The sequence below is a fragment of the Triticum urartu genome, chromosome 2A, assembly GCF_056163025.1.
Source record: "Triticum urartu cultivar PI428250 chromosome 2A, HENAU_Tu73, whole genome shotgun sequence".
Lineage (NCBI taxonomy): Eukaryota > Viridiplantae > Streptophyta > Magnoliopsida > Poales > Poaceae > Triticum > Triticum urartu.
Genome location: NC_141874.1, coordinates 717,420,838 through 717,441,135, shown reverse-complemented (window position 1 = coordinate 717,441,135; position 20,298 = coordinate 717,420,838). Strand labels below are relative to the sequence as shown.

Here is a 20,298-nt window from a genome sequence, read left to right as displayed (position 1 = left end):
AACCCCGATAACGCGTGTATGGTCGCTATGGGTCGCTGCCTCGCAGGACGGCCGGGTCGTCGCCCACTCCGCGTTATGGTACTCCGCATTATTTCTCTATATATCTAGGATTAATTATAAAAAAAACTATCACTATTCTCGGATGGTGTTGATTTGTTTTTTCTTCCATAAATTTAGTCAAATTTTACAAAGTCTAACTTAAAATAAAACTAATATGCAATGTATTTTAAAATGAAGGAAGTACTTTGTTAACTGAGTCTTGTTATCTACTTCAAAACTCGGGTAAAAAAATTACCCTCTGCCAAAAAAATAACTAAAAACTTTGGCACCAGTTTTCATCTAATAGTTGGTTAACTAATTGATTGCACATTTTTATGCACTACATGCAATTTTAGTTTTGTACAAAACAAATTGTGTAATCGTATGATGTTTGTGAGGATCTAAATTATTGCGATATACATTGGCTGGATGGAATAACTGAGGGAACAAAAAAAGGTAGAATGAGTATAAATAAAAACAAATCTTAGTTTTTTTAGGGGTACAAATTACGATCGATTCCCTTTTCAAAACATACAGCACAAGCTCGGGCTCTTCCTGCATGTTATAAAAAATAGAACCGATGGCAGGCTAGTTGGGCTGTGAACACGGTGAGAACGGGCTATAATAACACTTTTGTGGTTTTGGAACTACTGATCACATTCTTCATGGTTTTGCTATTGCTAATAGCTATAATAACACTTTTGCTTGGTAGAACCCCCTAAACACATTAATGAAGGTGATCTCTTCATACTTTTTTATAATAAAGGATAGGATGGTCTTTTTAGAATATATGTCGCCCATGCTGAGTGCGGAGATACGCGGTACGTACACGGCCTGGCGTATAGCTTTATTTTCTCTCTTTTTTTAATCTTCAAGAAATGTGCCCTGCATGGATTTGAACTCCAATTCTCAAGGTTTACTTCTAATTCTAGTAACCAACTGGGCTAGGTTACTTGTTGTGCCCACTTGCTTTCTTTTACGCTTCCTATATGGCAAATATGACTTTGTGAACTTTCAGGATGGTTTTTTCGTGTATTTTTAAACAGAGTGTTGTTTCATTTTATTCTGGGTTTTTTCCTATAATTTTCAAATGCTTGAAATTTTTAAAATTAAAATAATAAAATTCATGAACTTATTCCTAAAATTTTCAATCTTTTTTAAATTCAATTTTATTACAAAATATGCGAATTTTTTGTGTGGGGACAATTTTTTTAACAAAAGATTCACAAATTTGAGTGCATGCATGGGCACACGCTTGCCATGCCTGTTGCATTGGCAAAAATGTGCATGCATGATCCCTTTTTTTAAGTTCAACACATGTTTCCAGACTTCCATTTGAACTACTACATTGTGGCTTGTGCGTGTCCCTGATTCTTAGTATTTTTGGCTTTCAATTTACTTGGTATTTTTTGATGATTATTTTCACTTTGGTGGGACTGTCCCCTTAAATACAAATTAGAAGCTTTTGACCATTTGCAACATTTCCAAGTTTGTGTTCATGCACAGTTTAGCATGTGAGATATTGCTTTCCATAGTGCCAACGGACATGAATTTGACAATAATGTTTTGATGTCCTTCCTCACATCTCGTGGATTGCACAACGTCTCACATGAGCATACACTTAGCATTAAAAAATGGCGTGTCTAGCGCATCACTTGCACCGTTAACTATGGCATTTACACACTGTTGTTCCATGTCAGCAGGCCACAATCCCTCTGGCTCGACGCAGTCAGCACCTCCACCCAGTGGCGGAGAGTGACACACAAAATAGGAGGGGGAAATATCAAGCAACCACATAATTTGCAATGATATAATTACCAGAGAATGACCTTTCATTAGTGCATATATAATTTGTTTACAAAAATAACATGTCTTTACTCTCAATATCAGTGCTAGATCAACTATACATTCAAAGTTTTTTTTCACTCTGGAGCAAAAGAAGATATGCCCAATACATGTTGTAACAGAAAAAAAAGGCTAGAAGGTGCGGATTTGGAGAGGGAAGAAGACCTAGCCATGGAAAATTGGGGAATGAACCAGATGAGGAAAAGGGCGACATCAGCTAGCAAGAACCACGCAGATGAGCTGACCGGTGGCGGCTACATCAAATGGCTAGATGCCACATATAGGACTGCCACACAACAATACATGGACCAGAAAGACAGAGTGATGAGAGGAAGGACATCAAAACATTATTGTCAAACTCATGAGATGAGAGGAAGGACATCGAAACATTATTGTCAAATTCTTCCTGGCCACGGGATTTTACACTTTTTGAAGACCGGGCCACGGGAAACAGCTGGCAACCAACGGAGCCCAACTGATTGACGGCCCACTCAGGAATTGTCATCCCTACATAACAGGAGAAGTTCTCAAAAAAAACATAACAGGAGAAAGGGCAAGAACTTATAGAAAACAACGTCCGGAAGCAGCATGAGATGGCAGCAAGAAAAACATGTGTCCGCTTAGCCTCTCCAATCGCCCCACGGTTCGACAACGCAACGCTCCAATGGCCACAAGGTTCGAAATGCAACGACGGCATGTAACTCGTACCAAAAACGCAAAGAGTAGGTACACATTGACCACAAATTTATAATCGACTCACAAAACCGAACCAGCTTGAACCCATACCGCCCCACACAAACACAAATAAAACCAAGAAACCGACCGGAATAACAGCCTGAAAAGAAAACAAAAATAAAAACACACCAAAAAGAAAACCCGCACGGCAAGGTGCGCATATCCCTCTAGTATATGTGACTAGTTTGACGCCGGTGCGTTGCCACGGAATAACAAAAACACATGGATCATACAATTATTCTAGTGTGTTGGCAATAGAATAACAAAAACACATGGATCATACAATTATTCTAGTGTGTTGGTAATAGAATAACAAAAACACATGTACTCCCTTTGTAAAGAACTATAAAAGCGTTTAGATCACTAAAGTAGTGATCTAAACGCTCTTATATTTCTTTACAAAGGGAGTATCACCCAATTGTTCTAATTCAAAATTGTATGTCAAGCATGACGTCATGTAGTTTTCATTGATATACCAGCGACAAATGCCAATTATCTCCCCCGCTTATTTGCTTACAAAAGCACCATCTACCTCCCTACCCTCCTTCCCATCTACCTTCGTTCTCTTTGTCCGTCCTAGTTTTAGCATTGTTGTTGCTTTAAAGTTTATCATTTGACCTTACCATCACATTAAACCTTTTATTACTGTTAGCAATCTATGGAATGATCTTCACATATCGTGAGAGATAATGACATGAATTTTTGTTCTTATTTACACGTAGTGCAATGCCAATGTTTGTCTCACCTTACTCTTTGAACACAATATGAAGATAACGCTTTTGTGACCACAAGAAACGTGTAAAAACAGATATTGTCTATTATTGAGAATATCAAATTAAAGAAATAATTTAACATTCTCCTTGAGTACATGAATTTTCTGCATAAATGCATAACTCAATAGCATATGATTCGGCAGCTCAACATTCAAAGCTACTGCTAATTCAAAAATTCATGTTTTGAGAGGAAATTCTAGAATTGTTGTTGGCAAACGGCCGTACACCATCGGTTACAAGAATGTTGGCTCCTAGCCTTGTGCAACATATCTAGGAAAATAAGGAAATCAGCATAAGGGAGAAATGCATGCTAGGCTTTTTATCTCAAAAAAAACTGAAGAGCTTTAGCATATATACTTGCAAGAAGCCTGAAACTGGTCTTTTAGTAGACAATATAACTACCAACTCCCTCTCTTAGGCTCTTAGCAGCATATATTTCTCCATGGTAGGGGACTTCGGGTATATCAGAATGGACTTGCATATCAGATGTGGTAATGCAGCACAACATAGCTTATCAAACAGATAGAAAAATGCTTTATGTTGTAGGACATATGTGGTTATTCTATCTACTTCATCTTCCCCTAGGATTCAGATCAGACAACAGCTTGGACCGTGGGAGCACACCAAGCTTTGTAGCACCTGATATGTAGCCTTTTGACATGCATGCAGTCTTTCAAGAATTTGTATGCTTAGAATACACTTCCCATAGTGTTTATTATTTTTTGACTAAAAAGAAAGACCATGAAATACGAGTGTTTTGGTCTACGCATATTAGTAATAAAACAGATGATCACACAGCATGCGACCATTCTTATAAAGTAGTGAATATGGAGTGAAAGCACATTGGTAAACTGGACACAACATTGTATGTCCATTAACTATATAGATGGGGAAACTTAGGGTCCTAATAAACAAATAAACAAGGGAAACAACAAACAAGGTTCAGTGTGAAGCCAACCATATAATTGGAAACAAAATGCTTGGAATTAACACAAAAGAGGCATGCTCCATGTCACCATATCTGAATTCTAAATTGAACGCATAAGGAAATGGTTATCAGTAGCAACGTAAATTCAAAGATATTTAGTGCCCATTTAACGAAAAACAAAAAAATAGATATTTGGTTCATTGCGCTAGTTAACATTTTTTGTTTGGTGCTGCCCAACAAAATCAACATTTAACATGAGATAAACCTGCACAAAGTGAAGAAAATGGAAAGAAAAATCCTAAGAAATCAAGAAAAAACAAGTCAAAAAACATCTTAACATTTCCTCCTCAACCAGGTCAAATCTGGAAGTCAACTTCTCGTTCATGTTGAATAAGAAAGCTAGATACATGTGCGTTGTTACGACATAAGAAAATATATTGACCAAATAATCATTTTGTTTCGTGGATACAAATCACAAGCTTTTGATGTTTTCCCAATATAACAAGTGATTGTAATGGCTTCTTTCTCGCGTTTCTCTCTTAGCTAGTACAATAGTTAAACCTCATATAAAGACTAACAAACCAATTTTTTATACCAAACAGAAAGCAGCAGTGCTCGGGAAATGCGTCAGAAAAAAGACTGATTTGGGAATATCCAGCTTGCATGGTCAGAAAAATATATTTTTTGATTCTAGAATAAAATAACAGGACTGGTTAGTAGCTTACAAAATTTTAACATGACAATTACTAATGTTCCATCCAAAGCAATGCAAATCCCCTTTGTGTGACACATCTTAGCGATCAAGAAACACACATTAAGGTAAACACAAAAGAATTAATCTCCCAATCCTATAAATCCATGCCTCAAAATTTCCTTTCATAGCCAAATGTGCAGCCGACTTCACCTCATTAACTTTGCAAGTTGATGTGTACAGACGGAAAAACACGAACTTGTTACCGTTGAAAACTGAAGGCAATAAAATTTGGAAGTCGATACGCAAGAGCAGGGCAAGCGATGCCGTGTGGTGAGAAAAATCTTGGCCAAGTAAAATCCCATGATGTTGACCACTAAGTAAAGGATGAACTGATTATATTGCAAAGGGAAGCATGACTGAGAATGTAGGAAAGGGGGAAAACTCTACTGGTTTCAGTCTGCATGTCACAAGAAACAAATGAGATTAACCCTTGAATATGGGAATGATCTACACTAAGAATAAGCCTGAAATTGGGATATGTCGTCCACTAAACAATAATGAGTGAGGCATCATTTGTCAATGCCAATCACGATGATTAGGATACCTAGCTATAAACCGTTTTCAGTGAAATAGGCATATAAACTCTACTGTAGAAACAGGGATGCTGAGTGTGAACAATCTTCAGAATAAGGGTGCGAGGTTCATTTGGCAGAGTATTTGGAAACTGTCAACACCTATCAAGTTTCAACAATTCATATGGCGTATATCTCATAGCAGCCTGCTGCTACGGAGTAATGTTCAAACAAGAATATTTTTGACAAAAGGGATGTGTTTTCAACAACAAAGCCCTGATCTGTCCAGTACGACCATTGACAAATAAGAACAGGTGCATACTATTACTTTGATGCCGCACTTATTATTTAGCGTGCAGATAAGCATGAGAAGCAAACAAACAGGATAGTGCAGATTAGGACTTCAGGTATAGAAAAATAACAATACCTTGTGGATAGCAAAACCATAGTACTCCTGCAGAATATATGCAATTCAAGAGCAGGTTCATGGAACAAAATAACCAACATCAATTATTTTAAGGCAGTTGAAAGAAACATGACAAGAAAACTGTATTATTCAACATGAACATGAGGGATTAGCACCGAAAAACAGGGCTCCTCACCAGCGTGCTTCTGGCTATCATATTTTTGCTCTCGTTGGTCTTCCTTCCGTAAGAACACCAGCTAGAATAGATTAAAAAAACCAAGAGACCAAAATCCAAAGAGGAATCGGGGGGGGGGGATCAATCGACCTAACTGTTTTTGGTGTCTATGGCTTCTGCTCGCAACCTGCCGATCTAGAATCTCCTTCGTCCGCAGCAGCACCGCGCTCCACTGTCTCTCCTAGATTTGGGGACAGGAGGCATCACTGGGGATATCGAGGCCAGGCTGGTGTGCCGGGGCTGCCGCCACACGCCTGTCCATGCGCGGTCGACTGGGTGGCAGCGGCTGGCCCGCACATCTTCGGCAGGGGCTGCGTTTGCTGGTTCGGCTACAGGGGCGGCGGGATCGCGCCCCGGCGGCTGCTGGGGGTGGGATTGTATGACGCCGGTCTACGCCTACTGCATCTGGAGGAGGGCGGACGGGGCGACCAACCCTCGCCCAACCCTCCACGGCGCGGGGGGGGGGGGGGGGGGGGGGGGGGGGCGCCGGGGTAGTTTGGGTTTGGGAGAGGGATGGAGGATGTGGGATCGTTTTCAGGCGATGGTTATGAACGTGTGCTTTTTCAGGCGATTTTGTTTGTGCGTGGAATTTTTCGGTCGTGCGGAACCGTATGAGGTGGGGGTTGATTGAACCGGGTTACTTGCCCCTGGTTTTTGGAGGGATAAAAAAATCGGTGGAGGATGTGCGTGGGAAGATGTATCAATGGCCAGAGGAGGGTTCAAAAAGGTCGAACCATCACGACTTTTGATTCTTCTTTAATGGTAGAGATAAGGCATGCAAGCGGCAGAACCGACACGGGACACGCGTCAAAAAAACAAGGCGGCTTACAAGCTGCCGGGGGTCAGTCGGGCAAAGTTCAATGTTTTCCTTATTTGCGCCGTGTAGAACTTCATCAGGATAAGAATTGCAGGAACTACTAACGTAGAAAAATGAATAGTGAATATGGTAACCCATACCACATGGCCCATGTGGTAAGCTACCTGAAAACAAACAATGTCAAGAATATGGTAACCCATGATATAATATTTTACATTGTTTATCTCATGTAGTACTAGTAGAAAGATTATTTCATTAACATGTGAATTGCCTTACACTTTTGCTGAGTAACAAATTTTGGCCAAAGTTAAATTGTTCAGAATTCCCTTGATGAAAATTGATCTCTTAACCTAGGCTATATCTGCAATGAAAAAGAAGTGAGAGAGATTTCTCGCATACATGAACATACGAAAGAAGAAGATGGAGCTTGAGTACAGGAACCTTGTGATGAACTCTTATGCATGAACGCCGGCAACTTGGATCCTGATGTGGCCATATTTGCTCATCAAATGCATAGCGGTATTTTCATGCTATGCGAAAAGGAGGGGAGAAAGTAGGCCGAAAATTGAGGCATTCAGTGTGGACATCCGATGCTTTTGCTAATGGCTCAAGAGAAAGTTCTTGGCCTAAGTGTGCAATCAATTTAAGTTAATGGACTAGTGGTGCATTTCACTCTTCCCATGATACCAATTTGAAGAAGCCAATTTTAAATGTTTTGAATCATTCTGAAAAATATATGAATTTTCAAAACACCTGTGTCTACAATCCCTAAAAAACTCAGGTCCGAATTCAAAATACACATAGAGAAAAAAAACCATAAATCGGAGTTTTTAACAGTGTCAAAAACTATGTTATTCACATCTTTTTTTTTTGCTTTATACTTCGTCCGTCCCAAAATAAGTGACTCAACTTTATACTAACTTTAGTATAAAATTAATATAAACTTTAGTATAAAATTAATATAAAGTTGAGTCACTTTTTTTGAAACGGGGGAATATGTACTTTGAATTTGGATCTGAATTTTTTATTTGTTTTGCGAATACGATCTGAATGTTTTAGAAGATGTAAACACATGTCTTGCAAACATTCACAATTTTTTTAAAACACTTAAATCAGACTTTTGAAATTGGTATCATACGGGCATGCATGTAAGTGATGGTACCATCTGGTATTCTCCCCAAGACCAAGAGTCCTCGTCTGATTCTACAGACTCTTCGACTTTGATCTCGGCGAAGGCAGTTTTGGTAGCCCTCTCGTCAATCTTGGCTGCGGCCTCGGCTCCAATAGTGTACGGCTTAGAGCCATCACGCTCTATGAGCCCGAGCGCCATATCGAGGTTGGTCACCACGTCTGACATGGCTGGCCGGTCCTGGCGCCACAAACAGCGTGCGGCCGTGTACGCCACAAGCTCCAGCGCCTGCAACTGCCCCGGCGTCGGCTCCGGCGATGGGCGTCTGTCCAGCAAAGGCCCCAGGTTCCCACCCTCGATGAACGGGACAGCAAATCCAACCAAGGTCTGTGCCTCCTCCCAGCTAGGCAGCCTCCCGGTCAGCACCTCCAGCATCACCACCCCGAAGCTGTACACGTCGCTCGCCGGAGTCACACGGTGCGTACGGCGGTACTCCGGGTCGATATACCCAAAGTGGCCGACGACCTCCCCAACGAGCTGACCATGTAGCTCGCCCTTCGTCGCCGCTTGCAAAACAGCGGCGCCGAAGCCGGACACGCGGGCCGCCCAGCTCTCGTCCAGAAGGATGCTGGACGAGCTGACGTTGCGGTGGATGATCTGCGGAGCGGACACGCGGTGCAGGTGGTCGACGGCTCTGGACGCGCCCAGCAGTGCCTGGACACGCGCCTTCCACGACGAGGTCACTGGCGACGCAGAGGCAGAACCGCGGCCTCCGCCCAGCGTCAGGTGGTCCCTGAGCGTGCCGTTGCATGTGTGGTGGTAGTGGTACACGAACATGCGATCGTCGTCCTCCGAGCACCAGCCCACGAGGCCCACGATGTGGTCGTGACGGAGGCGGTGGAGGATCTCGAGCTCCGCCACGAACGCACCCTCTTGTTCGTGCCGTTGTCGCCCGTAGTTCTTCAGGCACTTGACTGCCACCTCCAGGCCATCGTGAAGACGGCCCTTGTACACCGTCATGGAGCTGTCCTCACTGAGCACATGGTGGAAGTTTCCGGTCATGATGGTGATCTCGGCTGACGTGAACTCCTGTATATGGAAGACGACGGCACAATTACACACACGTAATTACTAAGCTCTAAAAGCAACAAGATGAAGTTCCTTACCTGCAGCTCCAGCGACGGCACCGTGTCAGATGCAGTTGCAGCTATAGGTAGAAGAAGGCTGGTGGTGGTAGGAGTAGGAGTAGTTGGAATGATCTGGTCGAGGCGGCGGCTAATGGAGATGTGGCTGAGCAAGGGGATGAGGATGAGGTGGGAGTCGATCCTGCCGTTGACTTCCCTGAACTTCTCGGCCTGGACGCCGGCGTACAAGAATCTCCTGCTCGCGCTCCATTTCTGGCAAGTGACGATGAGATCATGCGCCTCCTGGAGCGTGTCGCCCAGCCCGGCCAGCGGCTGCGCCACCTCCGGGTCCTGCAGCTGCAGGCGAGGCAGCAGCTTGCCGATCACCGACACGCGCCGCGCGAGGTGGTCGCACTCTAGCTTGTTCTGTTTCACTGTCTCCGCCGCCTTGGTGATCTTCGTGACGAGCCCGTGCACGTACAATGCCAGCTGGCCCGCCGTCGCCACCGTGGTGACCGCCATGGAACAAGACTATACACTGTATACCAACTACCAAGCGTTAATTAGTAGGAGGAGCAACTAAGCCTCGGTGCTTTTGTCACACCCCTTTGATCTCCTGCTGGTCGCCTCATTTTTCTCCGCCCAGAATGTTGTCCTATCTCGGTCTTTTTTGTTGCAAACTCCGACCCACAGTTGCCTTTTTCTTAAAACACCGACCCAATTCTTGTAAGCAAAACTCATAAACTTTTTTTTACCCGTCACAATGTCTACAAAAACGAGCCAGAGATCATCGGATTGGCCTAACCGAACAAAATGGTTCGCCAGCGTAGATGAAATTCCTCCGTGCGCTCCATTTCTGGCAGGTGGTGACGAAATTATGAGCTTCTTGGAGTGTGTCACACAGCCTGCTGGAGTGGTGGCGCCAACTCCCCGGTCTGGCAACTATAGACGCGGCAGTGACTCGCCGATCACGGAAACAAGTCGTGTGACGAGGTCGTAGTCTAGCTTGTTCTGCCGGGTTGTTTCCGCTGCCTTGGTGATCATCGAGACGAGCCCGCGGCCGTACAAGGCCTTCTGCGCCACCGTCACCACCACTCCCAGTGCCGCAAGCTCCTTCACACCACATTGTACACTGTATACCAATGAACTAGCATTAGGGCATCTCCAACGCCGACCCGCAAATCGGAAACCGTATCTGTCCGCGGACCGGAGGGGGCAGGCACGGATGCGGGAGTGAATCATTCAACCGTAGTCGCATATATTTTAAACCGGGCTTCAACTAACCGGACAAAATTCATCAACCACGAAGGATTCATCAAATTTTGGATAGAAAGTAGCACAAATCATCCATACATAGCATGCAAATAACTCAACAACGAATTGGCCGGTGCAAATTCGGGAGCTGTTTCAGGCGTTGTTTTATTTTCTCTTTCTTCTGTGCATTTTCTATGTTGGTTTTCCTCAGGTTTACCTGCCGGGGTTTTCTGTTTGTGTTTCTTTACTAGTTTCCTTTGGTTTTTCCTTTTCCTTTTTTTCTTTTTAGGTTTTCTACATCTATTTTCAATGGCTTTATGGGTTGGTTTTATTTTAGGTTTTGGTTTCTGTGTTTCTTTCTGGTTTTCTTTGGCTTTCCTTTTTTTTCCTTTTCTTGTTTTCAACACGTGTCTACTTTGTTTTCATACACACTGTAAAAAAGATGTACACACCGGAAACTTTTTTATACACATTTAAAAAAATTCTATAATTTTTTTAATGATAAGAATCATTTTTAAACTATACAAACATTTTTATACTTTGTATAAACATTTTTTTTATTTCATGGACATATTTTCGAAACACATGAACGTTCTTTAAAATGTAACATTCGTACTTTGAATGGCACGTCACATTTTGTAATTTACACGAAAAATCATTTTAAAAAAAATATTTTAATTGTCACGTACTTTTTTTGTAATGCCGTTTTAAAATGTCACAAAAAAAGTAATGCTATCAACACTTTTTGAAATTACAATTTTTTACACTGCATTTCAGTTTTTAGATTTTTTTAAGTTAACTTAAGTGTTGTAATATATGTATTTCGAATATTTTCGAAAATATGAGCAAAAAAGTACAGCTGTAAAAACAAAGAAGAAAAATGAACTAGCCTGCAGGAAGGGAAATTGGCTGGGCCATTAGTAGCGAAGCTGACGCGAGACGAGCTTCTGGCTCGCATAAAGCACGAAAAAGCCGCTATAGCAGAAGAAATTGGCGGGACTGAATTGAGCTGGGCTTGGGCTATTTCGAGGACTGAACCGAGCCAGGCCCAAGGCAGCGACTGGCCGAACAGCAAGCCCGTTATGAAAGCACGTCTCCGTCTCTCGGCTTTTCCGCGATAGTGGATTAGATAGTACCACATCGCCCAGCGAGAGCGGAGGAGTCCTTAAGGCTGTTATAAAAGGAGGGCCATGCTTTACTTTAACTACGTAGTTCATTATAAAGTGAAGCCAGCGTCTCTTAAGATGTGTTTGTCACCTGTTTGTCATTAAGTTTCTTAGTGCCTTTGCCATCCTAGTGACTAGTGAAAGGTCAAAAGGTACTTAGAAGATTAATGAGAACATGTGACAAAACGTATTTCATAACCACGGAGGTAGGCCATAGCTCACAAGGCTGGCTGCACCAGGATGACATCACAAACATCATCGCGGGAACGTTCGCTCTACAATATCACCAAAAATAATAAAATGCTATTGATAAAAATTTGCGAGTAATAATACTATTTATAATAACTATGCCAAAATTTATCTAGATGCTTAATTAATTTAATATAACTACTAATACTGTTTCCATTGAGGGTACAGGAAACAACTGTCTTGCGTTGCTACTTTGTCGCTGACAACTTTAGTAATGATATCTGCCCTACATATAGCAGCAAAGGCGAGCCATTTTTTCTCTTGGCTGCGCTCGCGTTGTCGTGGTGATAAGTTTGAGTACCATGGGTTTTCACTTCAACGTGCATTCGACAACACAAATATATAATGATGTGTTTTGTACATTTTTTCTTGTCTTTGCACTTGTATGCAGATACAAATCAAAATGATATATTTTCTAATTCAAATTCTACATGTATATTTTTATTTCCATAGTACTTGTATATGATTTTTTTATTGTCTTCTCAAATACATCTATAGGACGATATGAACGATATGATGCAAACCACGACATTATTGCGTCAGACCTAATGTAAACTAAATATAGTGACACAAGCAATAATCTTCATGGGGCAAAAGGCATATTACTCGAGTTCTTTAAAGGGAAACATTTAATTATCTCTTCGACCACCATGCTACCGTAACCACTCTTTTCAGCATCACCGCGCTAGCGATCCAGTAGTTACCGTGCGCAACTATCGTGAAGACGGTCGTCGTCCAAAGCTTGCGCAATCTCCCCTAACCATGGCCACGCCACTTGTTGTGTTCACGACACGGCGAGGCAACACCACGAGCTTTGCGACAGTCAGTGCGGCAAGGTCGCGCCCCGCGCGTGGAGTTGCCGGTGTGCTCGAATTGGCGGCGCCAGGTGTGAGGACCGGCACCACGGGATGCTGCGATGTGTGGAGTTGGAATTGACACCGCCAGATACTATTACAACCGTCTGAGTGTGCAGCTGGGGCCAACACCTTTGGATGCTGCAACCAGCTACGACCGGCGTCCGTCAATGCTACAAAGCCCTCGGGTGCTAGTGCAAAGTTAGGGAGCCGGGCATGCTACAACCGGACATACGGAATGCTGGAACTTCTAACCCATGTTGCTGGGACCGCCAATGGTGTAAGCTACAACTGAAGATGGCGGAAGCTGCGGGCGACCACGATGCACTGGAAAAAAAGCTGGGATCGGTGATGGCTGAAGATGCAACCAATGATGATAGTGCTTCGACGGCGATGCCAGGAGCTACAATGGCGTGTGGCGAGCCAACGATGGCGCCACCAACACAGAACCTGCTTTTTTTGTGAAAGAACACAGAACCTGCTTGAATTGATGTATGTTTGTTGATTTTGTTTACTATAAAGTTTGCCTGTCTCTTTGGTAATTAATAAGTCAACTATAATTCTGCTTAATTAATGAGATGATGCACAAAAAATTTGCCTCCCTCCAAAATATAGGATGCTTAAATTTGTGCTAAAAATTTTGTGAACTGAATTTTAGCTCTATTTTTTAGGGGAAATGACTGAATTTAAGCTCTCTTTTTTTAGGGGAAGTGACCGAATTTTCCCCTAAGTGTGACTGAATTCAAAAACCACATAGCACCCATGGTACAGAGCATCTTCCAGCACGACGGAGCACTCGCCATCTGATCTGCAAGTCCTGCTGGATGGGAAAAAGTCCAAAACAAACCTTGAAGTTGCAGATGAAAGCTAAATCAAACCCTGAACTTTTAATCCCGAAAATTGGCACTCTGAACTTGCAATCCCGGTCTATTATGGACCCTAGACCTGTTTGGCACACTGGGAATAACACAACCCCGACCGGATAACCGGCTACTCTCACAGACAAGAATTTGGGCCGGCCCACTATACCACAGCAAGAATTTGGGAAGTTTAATAAATGTTCGCCCATTACTAAAATTGTTCAGAAGGTAGAAAAAATGTTATCTTTTCTATTTTTGGTAAAAAAATAAAAATTCAATCAATTTTGTGTTCGAAAAAATGGAATTTGAAATTCTTTTCGTATTTTTAAAAACTCTTCGCGATTTCAATAAAATCACACTTGTCAAAAAATGTTCAGAATTCCAATAGTTTTTCACATGCTATGAAAACTTCTTCGGATTTTCAAAAATTATTTGTGTTTTGAACTCGGCTACCTGCGCGCACCTTCAGTGCGAGGTCCCTGGTTCGAGTCCTCATAGGCTTTGTGTAGTTAAAAAATATATATTTTCGGAAAGTTGTTTTTTTAGGAAGTTTTAAAAAGGTTACCGTGTCTTCAAGGGAAGTTTTTTAGGAAGTTTTTATGGAAGTTTAAACTAAAACTCCGCGTATTCAAAAATATGTTTCTAGCAAAGTCTTTTTTTAGGAAGTTTAAAGAAGGTGACCGTGTTTTTTGGGAGGTTTTTTTAAGAAGTTTTTTTAGGGAAGTTCAAAAAATGTTACCTTGTGCTCAAAAATATGTTTTTAGGGAAGTTTAAAAATATGTTTTATTGTCATTTATTTTAAAAAAAGTTACCGTGCATTCAAAAAGTTCTGAAAATATGTATTTTTTAAAAATGTATATAATGTATTTGAAAATTGTCCAAAGTGTATTAAAAAATGTTCTTTATGAATTGTTTTGGCAAACTAATTTAAGGAAGTTTTAAAATATGTTTTTGTCATTAAGAAATGTACAACATGTATTTGGAAAAATGTTACCGTGTTTTCAAAAAAGTGCTAAAACATGGATTTTTAAAATATATACATAATGTATTTTAAAAATGTCCAAATTTTATCTAAAAAATTACATGTGTGAGCTAAGAATCTACTACCACTATAAAAGAAAGAGAGGGCGGAGAACCAGATCATCCTATCCATCGAAACCTGCAATCTGATGGTCTACATCCCTCCAGCATACTAAACGCGTTTTACGCTTTAATTACCCACCATGCCATCTACTACCCCTATAAAAGAAAGAGAGGGGCAGATCCAAGCAATTATATCCGTCCATCCACAAAATCTGATGGCCCGTAATTGTTGCATGTTTAACACAACAAGCCACGCAATTATGCTCGAATCGCTAAAAAAAACGTTCCCACGACCTCTCGCCCGGCCCCGCACGACCTCACGCCCCCATGCCGTTCATCCCGCACGACCTCGCAACCTCACGCCCCCGCGCCGTTCCTCCCGCACGACCTCGTGCCCCCGCGCCGTTCCTCCCGCAGCCGGGCGCGGCAGGTCGCCGAGCCGCCGCCCTTCGCCGCGGCCCGCAGGTCGCCGAGCCGCCGCTCTGGAGCCGACCGACCCTCACCAGCCAATGACCACAACAGCTCCTTCACCAGCCACCGATGCCTCTCAGCCCAGCACTCGCCGGCAACCCTCGCCCCACAAGGTCGTTGGCGCCCCATAGCCACCTCCGTCGAACCTCCCTGCCCTTATCTGCGGCCCCGCAGCTCCTCCTCTGCTGCATAGGCCGCTGCCACCGCCAATCCTCTTCTGACGGACGCGAGAGCAGGCCGCAGCCTCGGTGTTCGTCCCCTGCCACCCCAGGTACGCCGCCGCCGAACAGACAATACAGCCGTGTCAGGAGCCTCTCCTGACTGGGTTGTGGGTTTGCCCCTGGACCGGTACGTGGGCCTGGCCCATCAGGAAACCACTAAAGCTACAGAGTACAAGTACGAGGGAGTAGGCATTGTTCTGGTCATCCAGTGGATCACGGCTTTGGCACGGCGGCTCTCTTCCCCTACCTCTCGTCCTCCTCCTTCTGTTCTTCCTGATCCTCAAACTTTGTATCTCCATTGGTGTTGCTTGTAATCAAAGCTTGTATCCAATAGATATTGAGAGAGACATCTGGTTCCTTACAAGCCGCCTCTGCCGCCCGCCGCTCCTCAACATCTGCACCCACGAAGCTGCTGCTAATTAAGGTACGTTAGCGCTCCCGTGTCGAGTGCTTTGTAGGATTCGAATTCATTGGATTTTTAATAGTTTCTTAGCACTCTATTTGTGAGGATATTCCTATCAATTTCTAATTTAAATTCTTGTGGTCCTCCAATCTTGGGAAGGCGTCACTACAATAGGAGGAGCGCTAAGGAAGAAGGCCCATCAGGAACGTTGTTGCGGCGGCCGCAAAGGCCGGAGAAGAGGTGGATCGGTTCTCACCAAGTATCTGTGGCTCACGGTGTTCATCCGACTTTCTAGAATAACTAGAAGATGAGTTACCACAATTTCTACATCAAAGGTTCGTTCTTTCAGTACTTTGTTGTTGGGCGTGCCTACTAACTAATTTTATTTGATGAGTCAACTTAGGAAACTGCCGACTGGGGCTGAATGTAGTTGTTCATATGATTTCTTTCGTGTTTGCTACTGATAGATCTTTAACTTGCATTTCTCTACTATGTTTGTCTATGAGAGCTGTTGCGCTTGATAAGGCCGACGTGCACCAATGTAAACTTCAGATTGAGCTTACAACACGGCGAGGGATTACCTTGATTACTGCATGAGATACATCTTGTACCGGTAATGTTTCATGCCAGACTTCCAACATTTCAGATTTCACTTCAAGCACATATTTTTTCTCTGAACTTTGGAGCTGAATCGAGAGTAACCACTGAGTATTTCAGTTATTTTTCGGCAAGACATACTACCTCAGTTAAACTGCCCCAACATCTTATATTTAGGAATGGAGGTAGTACATCAGACTTAATGCAGATCGAACAGCTGAAAGTTTATTTTTATGATATGTTTATTACTTGGTGATTCCAGCTGATGTACAACACTTACATTATTAATAAATAGAAAATAAATTAATTTGAGGTGCTTCTATTTATTCTCTAATGATGTAATCATTTAACTTCTATGTTTTTTTCTTGTCAACAAAAGAGATATTTCTTTCAACAACTACTTTTGAAGGCTGCTACTGCCATTTCATGGTACACTTTCCTTTTGAAAATTGTCGAAGGAAACCAATGCAGAAAACAAACAATTGCCCATGAACTGATGCTTGAAATGCAGGAAATCTGTCACTGTGATCTTAAACTGGAATGCACCCTCTTGGATGAGAGTCCAACATCTCGAGGGAAAGTTTGGAACTTTGGATACTCAAAGGTGCTAATAGTTTAGTTATGTATCATGGACCGCTAAAAATGACTTTTCCCTTTTACGCTCTTCAATTCATATATCATATAGGGCTATCTTGCTCTTGCTTTCCATACACTCCTTTAGCAGAACATCATCATATTTTTTGCTGCTTAAAGAGAGCTGCATCATTGAACGGTGCACAACTTTGAATGGAAACTGAGTAAGGACACTGACTATTATCACAACCAGTAACTTATTTCTTGTGCTCTTCCGAACTGGAATACCCTAATTGCTAATAGTTTTATTTAGATGTCACCTGAACCCGTAAGCCATGTTTGTTGCCGTGTAATTTTTTTGACACTTCCTTAAAGTTAATCATATAGGACTACAGTAGATGCTTCTTTATATTAAAGTAGTCTGCTTATGAGAGATATAAAACAATCCGATTCGATGACCATGAATAATGTGGGAAATTCTAAATTATTTGATGGACAATTCAACACACTTGAAAAGTAAAGATGGCTATTTATGAAAAGGAAGATTCTATGTCATGCATTTAAATTCTAAGTTGTCATACTCTCCCTTGACCTGCACAATAAAACTGCTCATAGATGTGTCTCTGCCTTGGCCTCCACAATGACATTGCCTTGATGTACTCCCTCTGTTCCTAAATATAAGTCTTTTAAGAGATTCCACTATAGACTACATATGGAGCAAAATGAGTGAACATATACTCTAAAAGGCGACTATATACATCCGAATGTTGTCTCTATAGTGGACTCTCTAAAAAGACTTACATTTAAGAACAGAGGGAGTACTATTTAGAAGGAGTACAAAAAATTACATTTGCTCACAGAATAATTTGGACTGCTTTATTAACATCAATATTTTAGTGGCACAGTATGCCTCACTCCAGGAACAATGTACCATTGCCAACGCTTATACTTGAATTTTATATGTAATCATTTTCCCTCATTGAACACCCCTGTCTCTTTCTTGAAGTGATGGGTATCACTGGAGTTTGACAAGTACATTTCTAATCTAGCTATCACTAGAATTTAAATATTTTTAAATGTATATTCCAGTTGTAAAATGCCCATAACTGAAGCATTGGAACTCGGCTCGCCTATTTGGTCATGCCTGGATCAGTATTGGGCGCATCCCACCATGACATGGCTCTGCATGCCAAGGGCGGTGTGTGGCATGGTTGGACAGGGTACAGGTTCTTGCTGGTGACAAAAGGACGAAGGAGAGCATAAAGGTATTGGTGCTGGTTGTCGTGGTGATGGTGCAGATGATGAGATAGTGGCGTCGGCGCATCGCTCATGTGGTTGAGTACACTTTATAGCTGGTTAAGAGGACAAACAAGAAGAATTGGGTGCAGCAGAAGCCGAACAAGTATTACCGGAGCTACCTCCACATTGCCTTGATCCTAAATTAGAGGACCTATTCATTCATTCGTTGTCTTGATTTTGTGACTGTTCAAGAGGTTTTCTGGATTACCTTTTTATGAGAAAGGTTTTCCATTTTTTGTCCTCAACACAAGTTGCATTGCATTATGAAATGAGTATACCTATTATTGTTTATGTCATCAGTGGAATTTTTACAAATACTATGTATGATCTAAACAAAGGATGGAAATCAGTTTTAGTTGACACAATATTTGAAGTTATGATGAAACTGTACAACATCCAATATAGTTTATAAATTTGCCTGGGTTGTTATTATTTATATTAGTCAAGACGTGCGTTGCACGTGCATGCTTACTAGTGTAGAGAAAAAGTAGAGATGTATCAAAAAAACCAATGAAAACCGGCAAAGGAAAAAGGAAAAGAAAAAATACAAAGAAAATCAAGAAAGAAACAAAAAAAACAAAATAATAAAAAAGAAAGAAAAAACAAAAAACCATTGAAAACATAAAGTATAACAAATGAAAAAGGAAAACTGATGAAAAATCAAAGAAAAGGTAAAGGTAAAAAGGAGAAAACAAAAAAAAAACAGAAATTGGAGACAATTAATCAAAATGTAATTTTGCATAGTATAGTCGCAGGGCCAAAATTGGTACCATATTTAATGGATGAAAAATACTGTATTTTTTGGTGAAGGAGTAAACACTGCCTGCAAATGCCCCGGCCCTGACTATAAATCTGAGCGACGCGCTTCGCTTCACTTACCTTGACACACAAACTTGAGAGACTTTGAGTTTAGAGAGGAGTTGCAGTCGTCAAAGATCATGGCTAGGACAGTGGCGGTGTTGGTGTGGGTGCTGGTCATAGTGGTGGTGGCGGCCGGTGCGATGGCGACAGAGCCACTGTGCCCCTCGAAAATGCTTTTACCTTGCAATCCGGCAGTCAAGGAAGGTAAGGAGCCCTCGGCGTTGTGTTGCTCGAACCTCCGGGCGCGAGAAGAGTGCCTCTGCCTATACTTGCACGATCCGAGGTACTACCTTCGTCTCGGTGAATAAGTCATTCACGTAGTTCTAGGTTGACGATTTAACTATCTAAATATGTATTATATGTGACAAAAGATATGTATTTAGAAACTACATCATTGTAAAAATCTAGTGATATACTTTTCATGACATATAACACATATTTAATTCCTCAAATCGATGACCTAGAACCACGCGAGTGACTTATTCACCTAGACGGAGGTAGTACCAGCGCTACTTCGGGGGCGCCGACGCCAGCAAGACAATCACCTCCTGCGGCATCCCCCTTCCATATTGTCTAACAACTATAAGTATGTAGTGAACGAACAATATGTGTTAATGTACCTCTCTTTTGGAATAAATGGGAATTGTTACTCGAGGACATGCCCCTGGTTTGCTTTTTTTTTAGTTTGTTGTCTTTAAATAGACAAATTTATATGTAAATCTACGCAAGGGATTTATCTTCTACATTGTTCATCTATTTCGTGGTTTGTGGGTACCCTTTTCATTTGAGTTGACACGGATTTGGTATAGAGTTGTGTTTTACTTTAGCCATTTATGTGTTGAGTGCCACTGCTCTTAGGCACGTGACCGTGGGCACCATCACTTCCAACAGGCAACACACATATGCACACGCGCGCACACACACACACATACACCCGAAAAAAGAAATAATTTTGCATTTTGAGTTTCTTCTCGAAACATCCGATGTTGCCTTTATTCATCTGTCCTTGCCCTTTTGCCCGTCCTGCTGGATACTATACTGTCTGAGCCCACCTCCTCCCTAGACAGTGATGTGTCGAACTCCAAGCCTCGCCAGTCGCCTCCTTTCACG

At 42.1% G+C, this 20,298-nt stretch overlaps 1 long non-coding RNA gene and 1 pseudogene across 1 annotated transcript; one reads left to right on the top strand and one right to left on the bottom strand.

Annotated features, from left to right (window-relative positions):
* Window positions 1-8,151: 8,151 nt before the first annotated feature.
* LOC147987094 (putative serine/threonine-protein kinase PBL23) lies at window positions 8,152-9,819 on the bottom strand (annotated as a pseudogene).
* A 6,515-nt stretch (window positions 9,820-16,334) lies between these two features.
* On the top strand, window positions 16,335-18,738 carry LOC147987093 (uncharacterized). The gene is made up of 4 exons (XR_015617561.1): window positions 16,335-16,471; window positions 16,835-16,884; window positions 16,967-17,059; window positions 18,118-18,738. It is a non-coding gene; the product is annotated as an uncharacterized LOC147987093 (long non-coding RNA).
* Window positions 18,739-20,298: the final 1,560 nt, after the last annotated feature.